We start from the raw sequence: 21,830 nt of genomic DNA, 5'->3' as shown, positions 1-21,830 counted from the left end.
TATGCAATACAGCATAGGGAATATAGTCAGTAATATTGTAATAACTATGTATAGTGCCAGGTGATTACTAGCTAATTGGGGGATCACTTTTTAAATTATATAAATGTTAACCATTATTCTGTACGTGTGAAATTAATATAAAGTAATACTAAATGTTAACCCTAACTGAAAATAAAAAACAAACAAACAAAAACAAATAAACAAATAAAAAAAACAAGAATTGTACCCTATCAGAGGATCCCAAAACTTAATTTTGTTATAACCCAAGGCTAGGAATCAATACTATTTATTCTTTTAGTCATCATTCATTCATTCATTCATTCACAAATTTATTGAGGGTTTCTTTCTTAACAAGTAATTTTCTAGGATCTGATGATATAGTGTTAAACAAGACAGATTTACATCTCTATGGAATTTAAAGTCGAGGATAGAAATTATTCAAACTTTTTCTATAAAGGGCCACAGAACAAATATTTTCACCCTTGAAGTCCTTACAGTATCTTTAGCAGCTACTCAACTCTACTATGTTAGCACTAGGGCAGCCATAGACAACACAGAAATAATGAGTGTATTCTAATAACATCTATTTATGGACTCAAATTTGAGTTTTTTTAATATCCATGTCTCACAAAATTTTATTTTTTCTTTCGATTTTTTTCCAACCACTTATTTATGTAAAGATCATTATTTTTGCAGCTCATGCGAAAACAAGTGGTATACCTGAATTGGCACATGGGCCATAGTTTATCAGCTCCTGGTCCAGAAGGAAAAGCAGATATTAAACAAATAATAATTCTAACAAACATAGGGTTACAAACTGTTACAAGCACAGGGTTGTAAAGCATAACAGGGGGCCTAATTGAGCTTGGGGAAGAGGGATTGAACTGATGTTTAGTTCATGAAGAATGAACGGGAATTATTTCACTTATTCAGCACTATGTGGCTGAGAAGCACTTTCCAAGAAACTTCTTTGGCAACATGTAATTTTTCTTTCTTTTTTCTTTTTTTCTTTTTTTGGTCCACCTCTCTACAATCCAGCCAAAATTTTTTTCCCTATGCCTGTGCCTCACAGAATCTGACTTTCTTACAGTTTTTTTTTTTGTCAGAAAACATTAATGCATGTGAAGTTGAATTGTAATTAGGACTTAAAGCCAGTTATCACAGTATTTTATATTTGCAACATATTCTGATGGATTATGAGATAATGAGTTGGGTTTGTAATTGTACCCTTATGGATAATTCTGATCATTTTTTCTGTACACTTAGACCACTGGCCTCGGTTTTTGTTTAAATTTTCTAGGTTTTGTCTTGTCAGCTATTATATGTCAAGTATTATCAAAAGGTAGTATTTGAAATATAGAATTATTCTAAAACAAACCAAAAAAAAACAACAACAACACATTTGACTACCCTTAAGCCAATAATCAGAGGAAAAGATACTCATTTATTTAAATTCCCATAGTGTCAGTGCTACACCATAGGCTTTCTGCCTACCTTGAAAGCTAAGCATGGTGACTTGCTGAGCAGAGAAATGAGTAGCCTTCATGGTTAACATGTGTTTGCTGAAACGCCTCTTGTGCCCACTTTTCATGACAGGGCTAGCTGCTTTTTGACAATCAGCAAACTTCAGAAACAATTCAATCCAATGTGAGTCATTGCTCTAGTGACCAGAAACAGATCTCTCTTTTGAGAGTCTCCTTTATTGCTATGTATGTTTCTTGCTGTTGTTATTTTGAATCATTTGAAATCATGCTAAAAATGCCATGGATTATTTTGTCATTCAATGACGCAGAGTAGGCATGTGTCTTGGATACCTTAAGAAGTTGCCAGGCTAATCTAAAACCCAGAAACCTGAATTAGATGATTCTGCTAAACAGAGCTGCTGGACAGATTGAGTTAGACACATCCTGTAAATATCCTACCTTAATTTTTATCAGGTACTATGATAGGCACTTACATGTATTACCTAATTAATCTTAATAACAAAATATAAAGTCGGAGAGTCATTGAAGTTAATGATTAAGACCAGAGACTTAGTTCTAGACCATCTAGCTTTATTGGTTTGTGACCTTGGGCAGTAATTTCATGCTTTGCGTTTTAGTCTCCTCATCTGTACAATGGAGATAATTCCTCAAAGGTAGTTGTGATGATTATAAGAGATAATTTTTTAAATGCTTAGTACAGAATCTGTACATGGTAAACACTAAATACAAGATAGCAACTATCACTCTTAACAGATTAGGAACTGAAGTACAAAGTGTTTCCCTCACTTGCCCAAATTCACATGGGTAGTAAGTGAGAGAGCTGAGATTTGAATTTAGTCTGACTCAAGAGACCTTATGCTTCACAACCACATTATTATCTTTATCGTTATCACTCTCTTTATTATTATCTATAATTAATAGTCTCAGCAACAAGCCAAAGGAAATCCTCGACAACCATACAATGTGGGGTTTGTGTACATGACCATGAGAATTATTTTTAGTCACAGTCATACACAAGAAGAAAAATCACTATAAGTATGAGGAACTTTGGATACAAAGTGACCAATAGCTTACACCTTTGTTAACAAAGATAAACTTCCTCTTAACTTCATATGCCATGGAAGTAGCCAATTAAAATAGATTGAAGTCAAATAATTTATTAACTTATAAAGACTATTTATAGGAGTAGAACCACAACTCAACAACAATAGCAACCACAACAACTGTAAGTTTTAACTCGGAACTCTTAAGCCAGGGCCCACTGACATTTACAGTATTCTTAAATGGGCTTACAGTCTATGAACTCCTAAAATTTGTGTGCCATATTTGGGGTGTTTAAGTTTCATTGTAAATGAAAGAGGCTATGACCATCGTTAGATTCTCATAGGGGTTTGTAACACAAAAAAAATTCAAGAACCACTGGTTTAAATTTAGGGCTTTCTATCTAGTCCAGTTACCAAGGTGGTTCCCCAGAAAGCCTGGTGAGCAACTGATGAGGCACCCTTTCCCTATTACATTTTTTGCTTTGTAATTCTACTCCCTTGACTAGTCATTCAAGAGAGCAGAGGCATTTAATTTCAGATAAAAGCACCCAACACAATGCTTTATATGTGACAAACAATTAGTGAGTGATAGTTGAATCTTGATTTAAATCTAGAGATAGGATATAGTTGTGAAGTTGGTCAACTATAGCCTGCACCCATTTTTGTAAATAAAGTTTTTATTGTAATATAGCTATGCTCACTTTCCATTTTGTCTATGCCCACTTTACTGCTACAGTGACAAAGGTAAGCAGTTGTGACAGAGCATATGGGCCTCAAGGTCAAAAATATTTACTATCTGACCTTTTATAGAAAAGGCTTGTGGACTTCTGATATAGTTGAAAGAATCTCTGTATCATAGTCAGACTGAGCTTGAGGTCTGGCTCTTCCATTATTTGCGTGAACTTACATAAGTCATTTAATTTTTAACCTGTTTTTCCTGTATAAAATAGGGATAACATTTCACTTTGGCTACTCTTTGTATCATTATTATCAAGATCAAATGTGATAATATATGCAAAAGTTAAATGTAGACTACTAGTTTTATTAACAGCAAGATGACCATCCGTAGTTGCCTACACATGGTGACACATTATTTCTCAAGAAGTGATGGAGAAAAAGAATTTTAAAGGACTAAATACAATAGCAATTACATATATGCCACAAAAAGTTTTCTCTGTGGAATTTGCCTCCCAAAGCATTAATGATTAAGTGTTAATTATTAGGGAAGGAAAACAAAGATTTTCTGAATAAATTGCCAAATAAAATATTGAATAGAAATAACATGCTCCAAATAAATTTTTTAATTCAAATGTCTGTTCAGTTTGAGATTTTGCTCTTGATTTTAGGTTTTGAGGTTCATGGCCAGAGATAAAAAAATAAAGGCTGAGACAATGTGGTTTATAAAATATGAGCTCTATCTGATTTAGATAGTCTGGAAGAACTTCTTAGCCTCTGAATTAAAAAAAAAAAAAGTCTTACATTTGTGATTATCTTTAATAAATGCTTGAAATTTAAAACACAAATATCATGGCTTATGCACCAATTTTAGTGAAGAGGTAAATGAATGGATGATTTATTTGTAATCTCACATATCCACTTAATATCTATTTTGGTTAAAGAGAAGGTCCAAACTCTCCTAAGAAAGACTCAGTATTCATCCCTTCTTTTCCCACAATTCAAGCATTACTTGAGAAATTAAAAATATACATATATTTTCTCTCTAGTGAATTATAGCATATTATTTTCTCATAGATTCATTGAAATAGACAGTTAGTTATTGGTTTTCAATCCTTTAATTCTATCAATGATATTATTTGGTTTAGTACCAAATAATATTTTAAGTTACCTTCTTCTCTTGTTGGAAGAGGGGTACAAGAAGACCAAATCAGGAAGAAAAAACTCACTTCTGGGAAGTAAGAGAATTAGTAATAAGGAAGTTCATAGGGTGCTTGTAGGGTTAAGAATTTCTGAAACAAACACAACATATGCAAGAAGGATTATAACCAGATTTGCTAAGCAATTAAGCTACTTGAAAATATACTAAATAATTTTAGTGACCAATTTCTATCTCACTATAGATGGACCAATCTAGTAAATTGGGAAAAAAGAGGCTAGGCCTAGATCCTGTTTCCATCTTCAGAAATTTATTACTTATTGGAAGGTATGATGTGTCTCAAAGATTTGAAGTGGGGTTTAGAGAACTACTCTAAAAAAATGACAGATATCAAGTCAGTAATCAAGGGCCAGGATGCAGGACTCAATTGAGAGTCTCAGCAGGACATTGCTGTAGTAATGAATAAGCTCCAATTTTTTTTTTTTTTCTATCTTTATATTGCTCCTCTCAAATGCAAGGCCAACAGGATGAATACATGTAGCTTGGATTGCATGTTTATTACTTGACTAGGGGGAAGACAGAGCACTCTGATTAGGGCATATGGCCAACCTGAGGCTACACCCAATGGGAGACAGCTAGTCACCAAAGGAAATCTGGGTGCTGTTAGCAAAAGAAAGAGGTATGGAGCCTGGGGTCACAAAACAGTAACAAAGATACCTGCTTCTTCGGGTTGTTAAATAGAGAAAAGTGGCAACATTTTAAAAACATGTATCACAGAGACAACCACTTTAAAACAGTAGCTGAGTAGCAGCCTCAATCTAGCCTCTTCTAATTAATAAAAGCAATTAAAACATCATCCCTGTATGTGTGTGTGTTGGGGGCGGGGGTGGGGGTGGGGAAGGTGGGCAGTTCTTCCCTCATCTCAAGGCATAGTTAGATTTTGTTGTGTGAAACAGAAACTACCTGAATACAGCTAGGAAGACATTATTTACCATTCTGTATATTTGCCCCAGTCCCAAAAAGTCTATGATGTGTACAACTGGAATATAGGGCAGCTACCCTCTTCTGCATGAGTACTATCTTTGAATACTATCATTGCTATCCTGCTGCACTCATTCCAAAATAAGAAGTCACCCCCAAACAACTGGGCAAGACAGAGGGGTCATGGGTACTTGAGACACAATTCTGAGAGACAATAACTATTGGTTGCATTTTGTTGAATCAGGAAATTGAGTTCACATAAGCAAGGCATTGTAAGTGGTGGTGGAGGCAGAAAGAACACTTGTAGTCCTACAAATTAGGAATTGTAGATGTTCTTCCACTCCATAAATGTGAGGCATCAGAGAACCAGCCAATTGGAATAGAAGAGTGAGAGTTACCATAAATCAGGATTTGAGAAACTGTAGGTCAATAAAAGTGACTTGACAAGCAACAGGCAGAATGCAGGTGAAACCAATAGTTCCTCTATTTCTTTTGCATTAACTGGATCTGGGAAGCTCTCTGTTCATTAACACATAAGGGAAATGAAATGTGACTGTGGTCTGTGAAAACCATTGCAGAACAATGCAAAATGCTTTTAGGGTTAGTGAGGTATTATATTGAAAGTACTTTATATTTGAGTACAAAGAGGAAGCTAATCTAGAATAAACAGAGGCAGAGCAAACCTCTGAAAATGACCAATTAAAGGACCCTGAGGACATTTTGGAAAATGGGTTGGTATGAAAAGAAAGCTCTATATTTCATATCAACTGGTATCCATAATAATTGATCAGGATCCAATTTGCACAGTCTCCACATTTATAACATATCCATCTGCTTGGTTGACTCTGGCCATCTTTGTTCATTCTTTCCACAGTTCCTGGGTAAGTGCTTCAGCCCCCCCTGTTTTATCCGTTTCTAGTCATTCTTATCCCAAACTCTACGTAGGATTGTATTGGGATGACTAGCAGAACCTCTCAAACAGTTCCATATGCCAGTCCTGGCATTACCACCCATTTCCACTGATCCTTTTCTGAGGGTTCCAAGTCTTTTCAGACTTTTAATCTGGGTTCCTGTGGTTTTTCCCCTTAACTGCTCGTGGCCTAATAGCCTTTCTTCCCCCTGTGGCTCGGTTTTTATAGCCTTGCTCGAAAGCAGATGCTCTGGCTCTTTCCACAATGAACCTTGCCAGTTTCATGGCACTTTCTTACTGCTTTTGGCTGTAATTTTCAACTTTCCAAGGCCCAATTGTAAGACGTCATGTGGGACAGACCCAAGAGGAGGGATATGGTGAGTGGGTGGGGGAAGGGGAATATGACTAAATTTATTCTCAGGACATAAGTCACATTTTTTCATCATTAGTTTTTACACAGTTCAGATGCCAATTGACTAAAATGAACACTTTTCCTATGAGATGGGAAGGATATTTATCAGTGGTGACTGTGCTTTTAAGGAATGAAATTCAAGAGATCTACTTTTGGCAAATGTTCTGTCTTTAATCTTTACTCCTGCATGTCTTCTGTTTACCTTCCAGTTAAGAGACTGTCTGCCATCTCCCTGCACGTTACCTTTAAGTTGTTTCCAGCTGCCTTTGTGTTACCTATACCTGTCCTTGATTTTTTGTTCAGAATATGAACCAGTTTACTATTAACATAGCGTGATTTTTTAATATACTCTTTTCCCTTTTCCCTTTGCCTCCCTTCTCTTCCCTACATACAACTTCTTTTATGAAAGAGGCCAGAAAGATGGGTCAGAAATTTTAAAAAGGGCACATCGACTGGCCACGTCAACTCTGAGAAGTGATAATGATTATCCATTGGCTTTTTATTGTGAAGCAGAGTGGAATGAGAGAACAGGAGGTCATGATGGAGAGAGTCAAGACAGAGAGTGGAGGTCAGCCTGCATGCTGTTAGGTGCACCACTTTTCTTGGTTTTACCTTTATACCAGTTTTTCTTAAGTAGGGACAATTTTGCCTTTCAAAGGATATTTGCAATGTCTGGAAACATCCTACAGTGAATAGAACAGCCCTCCCATTACAAAGAATCATCTAGCACAAAATGTTAAGAGTGATGAGGTTGACATATCTTTTGTATCTATAGCTAATTACAGCCATGATTATGTCCTGAGAGACTTTATTGCTAGCCCCTTCGGGAGCTTCTTCTCATGAATTTGATCATTCACCACTCACCCCTTAAGCCTGAAACCAAAAGCAAGTCTACAAAGCAAAAAGTAAGTCATTTAACTTCTCAGTCCCATGGCATATTGCTGATTTTCTTTCCTATTACTCCCTGGCATCTATGGCTTCTCTAGTTTTCCTGGTGTAAAAAGTGCCCCCTGAATACGTGAACTCAAACCCAAATTGGAAAGGAAAGAAGGAAAAAGAGAAAGTTTCAGTCAAGATGGAAGAGTATGATAATGCTGTGTTTGCCTCCTCCAACAACCACATTAAAATTACAACTAAAATGTAGTACAATTGACCTAGAGAACTATTTGAAGACTAGATGAACTAAGGATACAAAGAAGAAGACAACTTGAGACTGGTAGGAGAGGCAGAGATGCAAAATGGCCTGTCCCTGTGTGGTGGTCAACACGGCCAAATCTGAATTTCTGCTGGCCTGGTGAGCTCCCCTTGCTCCATTTGGTGACTCCCTGAGACTCTGCCCTACCTAATTTTTACATCATCAGAGGCTTTTGGGAGGTTGGCAAGCCGTCATTGTTGCCTCATGCTACCGATATTCTTGGACAACTCTTGGGGGTCTATGGGCCCCAGATGGGTGACACTGGCCTCATTTCTCTCTGAGACTTTTTCAGAGCAGCCTTAGGCTCAACACTGGTGCCTAATCTCCATCTGCATTAACCCACTAAACATCATTCACCCCATGCTGGTGATTCCTGATACTCCGTCTACCCATCTCCCATACTACCCCTACTACCTGAGGATCTTTAAATGACTGGACCTTATGGACAGCTGTCAGGTGGTAGCAGGCCTTGGGGTTCCCTGGGCCTTTTGTTAAGCTGCCCCAAATCCAGTACATGTGACATCCAGCCTCTATTTGTAGTATGGCTTCTCCTATGCACCTCCAGGTCCAACACAGGCAGCAACCAAACACAGATCACTTTGTAGCTCCCATCAGATAGCCCCAATGATCGTAGGAAGCAGCTGACCTTAGAAGAAGCCCCTTCTAAGGGGCCCCAGAACCAGCACACCCAGTGGCCAGCTTCAAACCAGAGTAGTACACCACCCAATTAGTTCTACAAGTGGTGCATTTAAAGGGTGATCTCAGCAGGTACCTGAGCCTATAGGGCCAAATCTCATTCTGTGGGGGGCTGAGCCCCTGCATAGCAGCTTTGAAGCTGTGATCATGGCCAATCCTCATAGCCAGTCAGCCTGAGGGTCAATCCCACCTACTAACATGCCAATAGCAATCAAAGCTCAACTACAATAAAAGAGCACACACAACCCACACAAGGAACACTCCTGAAGCATATGGCTCAGGTGACCAGGGAAACTACACCACTGGGCCCCATAGGACACCTACTACATAAGGTCACCCTGTTAAGACTGCGAGATGTAGCAGATATATCTAATACATAAAAAAGAACACAGAGAGGCAGCCAAAGTGAGAAAACTAAAAAACATATCCCAAACAAACAAACAAACAAAAACAGAAGAAAACTCCAGGAAAAGAACTAAACAAAATGGGTGCAAGAAATCTATCAGGTACAAAGTTCAAAACAGTGGTTATCAGGATGCTTAAGGAACTTAGTGAGAACTTCAACAAAGAAACAGCAAGCATAAAAAAGATATAAAAACCATAAAAAAGAACCAGTCAGATATGAAGAATACAACAACTAAAATGAAGAATATACTAGAAGAAATCAACAGCAGATTAAATGAAGTAGAGGATTGAATCAGAGATTTAGAAGACAAGGTAGCAGAGAACACCTAATTGAAACAGCAAAAAGAACAAAGAAGAATAAAATGAGGAAGGTTTAAGGGACCTCTTGGACAACAACAAATATAACAACATTTGCATCATATGGGTACCAAAAGGAGAAGAGAGAGAAAAAAGTATTGGAAACCAATTTGAAGAAATAATGACTGAAAACTTCCCTAACCTGGTGAAGGAAATAGACATACAAGTCCAGGAAGCACAGAAAGTCTCAAAGAAGATGAACCCAAAGAAACCCACATCAAGACATATGATAATTAAAATACCACTTTAATGACAAAGAAATAAATTTTGTTTTTGTTTTCTTTTGTTTATATTTTATTATTGGCTAAAAAGACTTCAATATGCAAATGTATTTCTTCCAAGCGATGCCCCAATGTGATCTCAAGAGTTACTTTCTTTTGTGGAAACTTCCTTCTCTTAGTTGTAATTTTCAAGAGCCTGAGCCATGAAGAGTTTACTCAAGTTTTGGGCAATGAATTTTTTGATGTTCTGTCAGTTAGTATTAATCTGGTCTGCAATGAGTAGAGAATCCATCATGGCTGGAGGCTGTAGTGGTTTGAAAAGTTTAGACAGATCCTCCTCAGAAAGTAGGGGTTCTCCTCAATCTTGGAACTGCATAATTTCCTGCTGGTGACGCTGCTAATACTTGTGTTTCTGCTGCTGCTGCTATTTACTTATGTTCCTCGTATATATATTTAACTATATCTAGGCTCATTTCATACACTCTGTCCATCAGCAATTAAAGATTCTTTCCCAAATGATTGCTCATAGCAAGACTGAGCAAGTCATGTTTATTAGTCACAGCTAACTTCTCAAGCTCTCAAATTAGGATTAGATGTGAATTTTTAATTACAATCGGCACTTTTTCAAACATGTGGTCAAAGGTGATATTTCTTCTTTTCAATGCTTTAGGAGAAAAATCCTTCTTTTTATAATCTTCTATCAGTTTAGGAGTCATTTTCTATGCCTTCAATGAGAGAGACCCTAGGGGTTATTATGAGATTGTAAATGAAAATGACAGATTCTTCAATGACATTCTGGTAACTGAATCGAGAATCCAGGGGCATCTGGGTGATGAAGGAGCCACAGTATGTGAACTTGTACCAGCCCACGTGAAGATGGTCAATATTTACATAATAAAGAGTTAGCATCATTTCCGTCTGATGTTAAGTTTCATCAAAGTCAGATCATATTCTGTGTGCTATAGGAAAAGAAAGCAATTGGTAATTTCAAACTGATTTTCTACAACCAGGCCCAAAAGAACTCCGTGAACTACCTCAGTTCCTTGTACTTTTTCTTGATAAAGTTTGATTCTCTTTAATACCACTAACCGATCTATCTGCACTTGATTAATGGCTGAATCTCTGGACCCATCTTTGCCTTTGCCTTTGCCTTTGCCTTTGCCTTTGCCTTTGCCTTGCCCTGTTGCACCAGTGATGAAACTGGAAGAGATGGTGGTAGAGCTGGTGCCTTCATTGTGGGACACTGTCTTTCCAGCCAGACAACAAGATAATCTTAAAAGCAGCAAGAGAAAGGCAGTTAGTTACATATAAGAGAGCCCCCATAAGACTGTCAGTTGATTTCTCAACAGAAACTTTGCATGCCCAAAGAGATTGCCATGAAATATTTAATGTAATGAAAAGCAAGGACCTACAACTAAGATTACTCTACCCAGCAAAGCTATTATTTAGAATCAAAGAACAGATAAGAAGTTTTCTAGACAAAACAAATAAACAAACAAACAAAAAACAAAAACAAAAAAACAACTAAAGGAGTTTATCATCACCAAACCAGTACTACAAAAAATTTTAAAGGGACTTCTTTAAGAAGAAGAAAGAGGGGAGAACATAAATATAAATAATAAAACAGCAACAACTATGTACCTATCAACAGTCACTTTAAACGTAAATGGACTGAATGCTCCAATCAAAAGACATAGGGGAGCTGAATGGATAAGAAAATGAGACCCATACATATGTTGTCTACAAGAACCACTTCAGATTGAAAGACACACACAGACTGAAAGTAAAGAAATAGAAAAAAAGATAAATTTATGCAAACGGAAACAAAAAAAAGCTGGAGTAGCAATGCTTATATTAAACAAAATAGACTTTAAAACAAAGGCTATTAAAAGGACATTTCATAATGATAAAAGGATTAATCCAACAAGAGTATATACCCCTTGTAAACATTTATGCACCCAACATAGAAGCACCTAAATGTATGAAGCAAATACTGACCAATATAAAGGGGGAGATTGACAGTAATAGTCATAGTATAGACATTTAACACACCATTGATATCAATTGACAGACCTTCCAGTCAGAAAATCAACAAGAAAACAGTGGCCCTAAATGATGTATTAGATCAGCATGATTTAGTTGGTATTTTTAGAGCATTTCACCCAAAAGCAGCAGAAAACATTTTTCAAGATAGACCACATGTGAGGATACAAAACAAATCTCAATAAATTTAAGATGATTAAAATCATATCAAGCATCTTCTCTGGCCACAATAGTATGAAACTAGAAATCAATTATAAGAAAAAAAAAAAAACTAAAAAACACACAAACACATGAAGGCTACATAACATGCTACTACATAATGAATAAGTTAACAATGAGATCAAGGAATAAGTCAAAAGGTACCTTGAGACAATTGAATCAAAAAACAAATCTATGAGACAGAGCAAAATCAGTCCTAATTCATAGCAATACAGGCCTACCTCAAGAAAAGAGAAAAATCTCAATTAAACAATCTAACCTTACATACAAAAGAACTAGAAAAAGAACAACAAATGAAGCCCCAAAGGAATAGAAGTAAAAAATAATAAAGACCAGAGTGGAAATAAATGAAATAGAGTCTAAAAAAAACAATATAAAAGATTAATAAACGAGAACTGGTTCATTGAAAAGACAAACAAAATGAAAAAATCTTTAACCAGACTCATTAAGAGAAAAAGAGAGAAGACCCAATGAAATAAATTCAGAAATGAAAGAGAAGAAGTGACAACAGACACCACAGAAATACAAAGGATTATAAGAAAATACTACAAACAATTATACATCAATAAATTTGACAATCTGGAAAAAATGGATAAATACCTAGAAACATACAAATTTCTAAGACTGAATTAAGAAGCAACAGAAAATATAAACAGGCTGATTACTATTAACAAAATCAAATCAATAATCAAAAAACTCCCAAGAAACAAATGTCCTATACCGGATGGCTTCAAAGGTAAATTTTACCAAAATTCAAAGAAGAATTAAGAATTATTCTCAAACTATCAAAGCATTCAAGAGGAGAGAAGCCTCCCAAGCTCCTTTTATGAGGCCATCATTACCCCGATTCCAAAGCCAGAAAAAGACATTACAAAAAGAAGAAAATTATAGGCTTATAGTCTTCATAAACATACATGCAAAAATTCTCAACAAAATATCTAAAAATTGAATGCAGCAATATGTTAAAAAGTTCATACACCATAATCAAGTAGGATTTATTTCTGGGATGCAGGCTTGATTAAATACCCCCCAAATCAATTAACATGAAACATCACACACAAAAAAATAAAAGATAAAAATCATGATTATAGCAACAGATGCAGAAAAAGCATTTAACAAAATCCAGCATCCATTTGTGATTCAACTCTCAGCAAAATGGTATTATAATGAACATACTTCAACTAATAAAGACCACATATGACAAGCACACAGCTAACATCATACTCAATGCTAAAAAGCTAAAAACTTTTTTTGTTATGATCAGAAACAAGACAAGGATATCCATTTAAAACACTTTTACTCAATGTAGTATTGGAAGTCCTAGCCACAGCAGTAAGACAAGAAAAAGAAATAGAAAGGCATTCAAATTGGAAAGGAAGAAGTAAAATTGTCATTATTTGCAGATGACATAATACTATATATAGAGAGTCCTAAAGAGTCTACCAAAAAACCATTAGAACTGATAAATGAATTCAGTAAAGTAGCAGGATACAAAATATTCTGGAATCGGTTGCATTTTCATATCCCAGTAAAAAATTGTCAGAAAGTGAAATTAAGAAAACAATTCTATTTACAATTGCTTCAAAAAACACATAAAATACCTATGAACAAATTTAACCAAGAAGGTAAAAGATTTGTACTAAGAAAATTATACGACATTGAAGAAAGAAATTTAAGAAGATACAAATAAAGGGAAGCACATACCGTGCTCCTGGATAGGAATAATTAACATCATTAAAATATCCACACTACCCAAAGCTATGTATAGATTCAGTGCAATCCTTATCAAAATACCAATGACATTTTTCACAGAACTAGAACAAATAATCCTAAAATTTATATAGAACCATACAAGACCCCAAATAGCCACATCAGTTTTGAAAGAGAAGAACAAAGTTGGAGGTAACATGCTATTTGATATCAAACCATAATACAAGGCTATACTAATCAAAACAGCATGGAACTGGCATGAAAACTGACACATAGATCAATGGAACAGAAGAGAAAGCCCAGAAATAAATCCACACCTACATGGTCAATTAATCTATGATAAAAGAGGCAAGAATATACAATGGTGTAAAGATAGTCTATTCAACAAATGGTGTTGGGAAAACTGAATGGATGCATGCAAAAAAAGTGAAACTGGATTACCTTTTTATACTGTATATAAGAATAGACACAAAATAGATTAAAGACTGAAGAGTAAGACCTGAAACCATAAAACTGCCAGAAGAAAACATAGGTAGCAAATTCTCTGACATTGCTCTTAAGAATATTTTTTCTGATATGTCACCTCAGCAATTTAAACAAAAGAAAAAATGAACAAATGGGACTGCATCAAACTAAAAAGTTTTTGCACAGAAAAGGAAGTGATCAATTAAACACAAAGACAACTTACTGAATCGGAGAAGATATTTGGCAATGATACTTCTGATAAAGAGTTAGTATCTAAAATTTACAAAGAACCTATGGAACCCAGAAAAACTAACAATCTAATTAAAAATTGGGCTGAGGACCTGATTAGACATTTCTCCAAAGAGAACATATAGATGACCAATAGATATATGAAAAGATGTTTAACATCAGTAATTAGCAGAGAAATGCAAATGAAAACCACAATGAGATATCACCTCACACCTGTCAGAATGTTCATCATTAATAAATCAACAAACAACAAGTGCTGACGAGAATGTGGAGAAAAGGGAACCCTTGTGAACTGTTGATGGGATTGCAAATTGGCACAGCCACTATGGAAAACAGTATAAGGACGTTCCTCAAAAAATTAAAAACAAAACTACTTATTATCCTAAAAAAACCGTAACACTAATTCGAAAAGATATATGCAACTCTATGTTCATTACAGTGAAAATTTACAGAGGAAAGTACTTTCTGGAATTTACCTATTATGATTATAAAAATAAATTCTTCTGATGTATAAAAAGAAGGGAAAATAATGTGAGGTTTACATGAGAAACTTCAAAGTCTAATGGAGTAAGAAGGCAGGATTTGGTCTATTTGTTTAAAACTGTTTAACTTTTTAGGTCCAAGGAGTGATACAAATACCAAAAGGAATGATTTCCAAGAGGAAGAGAAACTTTTGATGGTTGGCCTAATAAAATAAAACTACACATTAGTAAAACTGATTTCAAAGATGATTCCAACACTACTGCACACAGATGAGCCTTCTAGCTGGATCCTGTCCAACCTCAACGGCTGTGCACACTGTAACCACCATGTGTTATCTGCAAACTAGATCGTTTCTGTGTGGGAAGGACCAGCAAGCTTTCTTGGCCAAACTGCTGCCATAAAACACACTAGTGATTTGGTTCTTCATGTTTTTAAGGATATTATACTTTGATGCACAGTATACATTTGGTATCAAGTTGTCCAGAGCACTATCACAAATAAATTAATATTTTACCAGAATCAAGTTACATTTTGTCAGGTTGTTTTGTGTCACTGCAAATTATTGCTCTGCAATGCAAACTGCTTAATTTTTTTTTTTTAAATCTTAAGCAAAAGAATAAAATGTGTAAACACTCTCATTAGGAATAATTTGCCTTTAACAATTTATATGCATCAGTTGCTTTTTGATATAATCTGTGAAAAGCAAAAGCATCATGGGATCTCTAAAAGAACTGAGAAACTAAATGTCAGAACTGCATTTTTACACTTGGCTAGAGAAATTCTTGCCTCATATTAAACACCCATGTTTCAACACCTAGAGTTTGCTTTGGAGACTTACAAAGAGTTAATACAGCTTATTTGGCATCAGATATTGTTATAATGGGCTTTTACTGATGTAATTAAAATTTGTTTATAATTAATGCAGATGAATTGGTTTCTGCACAATGATAGTTAGGAGATTAACAAAGGCCACATTTTGGCAACAGAACTACATTCTTTTCCAAGTACTATGGGACCTTATCCAATGAATGTCTGTCCAATCCGGCTGATTCTTCAGAGATGCCATATGGCACAGTTATGCATTCTGACTCTTTTTTCTAAAAGGCAGCCATGTGACATAACTGATCTTTAAAACGTTGTCAGAAGGCATTACCTAGGTAGGCTTCGAGCTGCTTTCCAAAAACTTAGCAAGCACAGAGGCTATTAATTATGAGAAAAGAAATGTGCATGAACACACTGTAAACTTGGCACTCTTTCCTCTTTAGTTACAGCTGATCATCTCCCAGATTGTTCTAGCTGGGAAAGTAAGGAGCCTTTTTTTTAAAACTTCCAACAATAATATACACAGACACATATTATGCTTTAAAACATCTATGCACAATTTCATTATAAAATATCTGTGCACTTGACTCTAACATGCACATATTTTGCCACCTGTGCTTTCACTATATTCACTGATTAAAAAAAAAAAAGAATAAAACACAATGCTAGTTACAACTAAAATTTTCAAAACAGTTTAGTATACCATTATTAAAATAAAAAGAATTTTCTATTTGTGATGGTAGTTGATTTCTAGCTGACATCTATACCCTCTGTATTAAATTTTGGATGGTAGAAAATATAAATAGCTCAAGTATTTTTTTCTGATTTACTCAGAAAATTAGTTTATGCAGGGGAGAACATCTATTTAAAACTTTCCGTTTTCATATGTGTGCTTAGAACAAGTTGGTTGCATTAGTTTCTCCATTTATAAACACAAATGTGCAGAACTTCAGAGAAAAAAAAGAAAAAGAAAAAGAAGAGAAAGGAATACAGAAGTCAATGAAATCAGTGGGTTTCATGCAGCTACAGCATCAGTGAGAACTACCTCTGGATTTGGTGCTCACTACTCCTAACCTACTTCTACTCTGTATTTATTCTGTTATCATTTACTGGACTTCTCCATTCAAATCTCAAATTCAAGGTGTGTAAAATTGAACTCCCACAAATTCTTACCTTCCATAGCGTTTATTTTCTCTGTTAATGGCAATTCCATCTTTTTGGTAAATCAGTTAAAAAACATTGCAATCATCTTTGACCCCTCTCTTTCTCTTTTACCCCCCATCCAATTGAACTGCAGATCCTGTGAGCTCTAGATTCAAAATATATCCTAACTTACCTTACTTATCACTACTTTCACTGCTAAGAGCCTAGGGCTAGGCACTATCATTTTTCTCTGTTATTGTAATAGCCTCCTGTTTTCCTGTTTCCACCCCTCATTGCCTACACTGTGTTTCCATGGTAGCAGCCCCAGTCATCTTGTCAAAGTAAATGTCAGACCATGTTGCTTCCCTGCTCAGACTCCTTCAATGGCTTCTGAGTTCACTTTGAATAAAAGTCCTCACCAGGCCTACAAGGCCCTATACAATCAAGTCTCTTGTTTTGTTTTTTTTTTTCCTCTGTACTCAATCCGCTACCCTTTGCCCTTGGCTCACTCCTTCTCCACTTTCATTGGCTTCAAACAAGGTATGCGTATAGCATGCACCTCCTGCCTTGGGCTTCTGCACCTACTCTATTCTCTCAGTGGTATTTTGGGGTGAGCTCCAACTGGCCTGTGAGAGTCAATTGTTGAATTTTCAGGAACTGTACTAATCAGTTGTTATATCAGTGGTAGCTGGAAATCAGCCAAGGTGGGAGTATTTACACCAAGGAAACTGGAAAACTCTAAAAATCAGGTCTCTTCATGCCACAGAGAACCTGTTAAAATTTACCAGAATACCACTGTATCTCTCCTTCTGGAATGAGCACCTCCCAAATTTCTCCTCAGGTATGAGCACCTCCCAAACTTCTTCAGGTCTTTACGTAAGAACTTAGGAGTGAGACCTCCTCTGACTACCTTATTTAAAATACAACAAACTTTAACTCCCTAACTTTCATCCCTTTATTATTTTTCTTCATTAAACAGATAATTTTGTAATTTTTATATTTATTTCTTTATTTTTAGTTTATTGTCTGTCTCCCTGCAGTAAAGTATGGAATGAATACATAAAAGAATGAATTTGTACTCTATCATATATTTCATTCTGCCAATAACCAGATCATATCCACCAGAGTTCTATGTCACCATATAATGCCTGAAACAGTAATAGTAAAAAAAAAAAAACTATTATTTTGAAATAATTAATTTTATTTAAAATAATTTTTATCTCATGGAAGAATTGCAAAAATAATATTTTAAAAAACCCTTTTTTATACCCTTCATTCAGATTTAGTAGTTATTAACATTACCTATCCATCTATCATCTATCTATCTATCTATCTATCTATCTATCTATCTATCTATCATCATCATCATCATTTATCTATCTATTATTTATCTAGCTATCTAATCTATCTATCTGGCTAACTATCTGTCCATTGCCTATTTATTATTTTTTGCCAGAACCATTTAATGTACTTTGTCCACTTTATGACTCTTTACACATAAATGCTTTAGTTAGAATTGTTTCAGTAAAAGGCCATTCTATTACGTAACCATAGAATTATGGTCAGCCTCATGAAATTTAACATTGATGCAATAGTCTTATTTAACATACACTACATATTTAAGTTTTGCCAACTGTTCCCAAAATATTCTTTTAATTTCTTCTCTACAGTCTAACATGTAATCCAGCTACATGAACTGCATTTAGTTATGCCTTTTTATCTTTAAAGCAGGACACCAAAAGTAGTCCTGAAATTGTTTCTCAGCCTTTCTTTGTCTTTTTTGACCATTTGGAAGAATATAGATTAGTCATCAATATAGAATGTCCTTTAGTTTGAATTTGTCTAATATGTCTTCATCATTAGATTTAGATTATACACTTTTGGAGAAATACCTCATACGTGATATTATGACCTTCTTCATGTATCACATTAAGAGGCATATGATGGCAGTTTGTCCTACTATTGACAATGCTTTGATCGATTGGCTAAAGTGCTATCTTCCAGGTTTCTCCTCTATGAAATTATCATTTTTCTCTTTGTAACTAATAAGTAATCTATAGAGGAATACTTTAAAATTTTATAGTATCTTGTTCTTCTTCAAACTTTCATCCAATTGTTTTATAATCTATTGATGATTCTTGCCTTAATAAATTATTATTTTGATGGTTGCAAATGGTAATTGTTAAAATTCTCACTTTTTTTTTTTTGCATTTATTATTTGTCATTCTATTGTAAGGAAGACCTTTTCTTTTTTTCTTTATTTATTATCAGTATAAACTAATGAATTCTTACTTTATTTGATGGTTACAATCTGTTATTGTCATTATTTATTTCGATCTAAAATTATCCCAGCTGGCTAGTAAGCATTCCTTAAAATTGACTCTTATATTGCTTTGATATGCCCCATTTTTCTTTGGATCAATTCTGCACATTTTTGAATAACAAGATTTTCTGGGCTAATCTTGTACTTTTCTGCACTAACTCTGGAATCAGCCATTTTTCAAAGGAGCCCTGATTCCTTTTAGTGAAGAATAACATTTACAAATATTAGCCTTGGGTATTTTCATTGCTACTAAGGTATCATTTCTTCTAGGCCTTTCAGCAGATAGAATTGAGGAAAATAAGAAATTGCATGTGAAGCAGAAATATATGTGTGTACACACACATACATACATATATATAGATGTATATGTGTATATACACCCATAAGTATAATGTACTAAGATTTTTGGAACACACATTGTACATGTGTGTGCATATGGTGTGTGTGGTGTAAAATCATGAGTTAATGATAATTCAAATTCCAAATTAACTCCTAAGGGTTCTTTTTTGTTTTCCACCATTACATATTTGTATCTTTATTCTCTTACAGTGAGAATCCTATCTCTCAAGAATATTAACATACTTACTCATTTGGTCAATCCTATAATACACACTAAATATAGTTTCAGATTTACTATACCCATATTGGTATGGAAACAAAAAACAAAATTTCTAGGTAGAGTTTAAGATTTGTTTGAGATCTTTTTTGGTGTTTATAATGAAGATTAATAATTAAAGTACTGTGTTCAAAAGCTACTTGGTTCAGTTTTTTTTAACTCCTTCGAAGTGGTTATGTTATTTATTCGTAAAACATTTAGGTCTTTTTGTTTTTATTTGTGTGCAACTTGAAATTGTTCCTTCCATCCTTGTTGATTTTATTTCAAAATTTAAATATACAAGACATTAACATAATTCCAAAAGTCAAAACACAAAATGTATACTCCAAAAATCGTTGCTCCCTTCGCTTCCTTTTCATCGTATTCCCAACAACATTTTGAAAATCAGTTTCATTAGTTTCTGATTTATTCTTCCTGTGTTTTGTTTACAAAAGAAAAACCCAGATACATGGGTACATTTTTTATTTTCCCTTCTTCCTTACACAAAAGATAGCATTATCTACATATTCTTTTGCACGTATTTTTTTAAACAATATATACTAGAAATCATTCCAAGTCAATTCACATAGATTCTCCTCATTGTCTTATTTAAAAATAGCTACATGATATTCCACGATTTATTCAACCAGTCTACTATATATGGGCATTTAGATTATTTCCAATATTTTGCAATTACAAATAATGCTACAATGATTAAGGTGCTAGATTTTAAGAGTTTACTTTTCTTTATTTAAGATCGATAAATTGTGAGCAAGTTTGAAAGCCATTGCTCTGGAAATTATTCTCAGTTATTTATATTTCAATATGAATGCATAATAGAACTATATGCTTTCATGATGGAGATGTAAGAAAAACAGCAGCACACTACTTCATTGAGTGTGTAGGCATGTAGGCATGTGTGTATGTGTAAGAGTGGGCAGGAATCCACTAGGAGAAGATTTAGAATGAGAAAAAGGTAGATGGTAAAGCAAATTTTTTCTCCTTTCAAGTTGAATTTAGGCACAATTTGCATTTGATATTTTATTCATTCAGCAGATGTTTATAGGGAACTTGCCCTTTGCTAGGTATTATTCGAGACATTGAGATACAGCAGTGGACAAAAGAGAAAAAATACTCCAGATTTGCGGTTACCAGAGGTGGGAGTAGGGGAGAGGGAATTAGATAAAGGTGATTGAAAGGTAAAATTTCTAGTTATAGGATAAGTACTAAACATGTAATGTACAACGTGATGGCAATAGCTAACACTGCTGTGTTTAAAAGTTGTTAAGATAGATCTTAAGAGCTCATCCAAAGGAAATTTTTTTCTTTTTTTCTTTTTGGTATTTATATGAGATTTATATAAGATAATGGATGTTAACTGAACTCATTGTCATAATTTTGCAATATAAGTAGGTCAAATCATTGTTGGGCACCTTGAACTCCTTAAACTTATACAGTGCTGTATGTCAATTATATCTCAATAAAACTGGAAAAAAAGAGACTAAATCTGTGTCCTCATGGAGTTTGCATTCTACTGTGGACACAAATTGTATAGAAGTACACTAATAAATAAATATGTAATTTCAGATAGATCTATTTAGGAAAAAGACAAAGTGACTCAGAGGAGGAAAGGGAACATTATTTTAGGTAGGGTACTGGAGAAGACCTTTGGTAGAGGTAAATTTTGAGCAGAGATCTGAATAATGTGAAAAAAATATATAAGCAAAAAAAAAAAAAAAGATCTAAGAAAGATTATTACAGGTAGAGAAAACAACCAGGGCAAAGGCACTGAGATGACTGAAGTGACTAGGAATGCTCTTGGTGAGTTCTAGAAACTTGAACCTGGATGAAGGAGAGGAGGTGTCTATGCAGAGGCAACTGAATGATCAATTAGTATAAGAATTTTGATTTTGTTCTAAAAATATTGTAAGACATTAGAGAGTTCCGAGTGGCATGATTGGAGTATTATTCTTTATTATTATTATTATTAATTATTTTTCTTTTTTAAGATCACCTCAGCAGGCATGTGGAGAAAAAACTTCAAGGGACAAAATTGGGAGCAGGGATGACATCACTATAGTTTAAGTCAAAGAAGATGGTGGCTTTGGGTGAGTGTGGGTACAGTGCAGGTTGTAAGATATAACCTATTTAAGATAATTTTTAAAAAATAGAGCTCATAGAGTTTGCTAATGGATTAAAGACGGCGAGGGAGAGAAATTAAAGTATATCCTAAATTTTGT

At 34.7% G+C, this 21,830-nt stretch overlaps 1 pseudogene; it reads right to left on the bottom strand.

Moving 5' to 3' along the window:
• Nucleotides 1-9,713: 9,713 nt before the first annotated feature.
• LOC105308425 overlaps nucleotides 9,714-21,830 on the bottom strand; it is a 96,348-nt pseudogene continuing 84,231 nt past the window's right edge.

This window comes from Pteropus vampyrus, unplaced genomic scaffold (assembly GCF_000151845.1).
Source record: "Pteropus vampyrus isolate Shadow unplaced genomic scaffold, Pvam_2.0 Scaffold572, whole genome shotgun sequence".
In the NCBI taxonomy this organism is placed as follows: domain Eukaryota; kingdom Metazoa; phylum Chordata; class Mammalia; order Chiroptera; family Pteropodidae; genus Pteropus; species Pteropus vampyrus.
The sequence above is the reverse complement of the archived record's forward strand: the minus strand, read 5'-3'. Positions and strand labels throughout refer to the sequence as shown.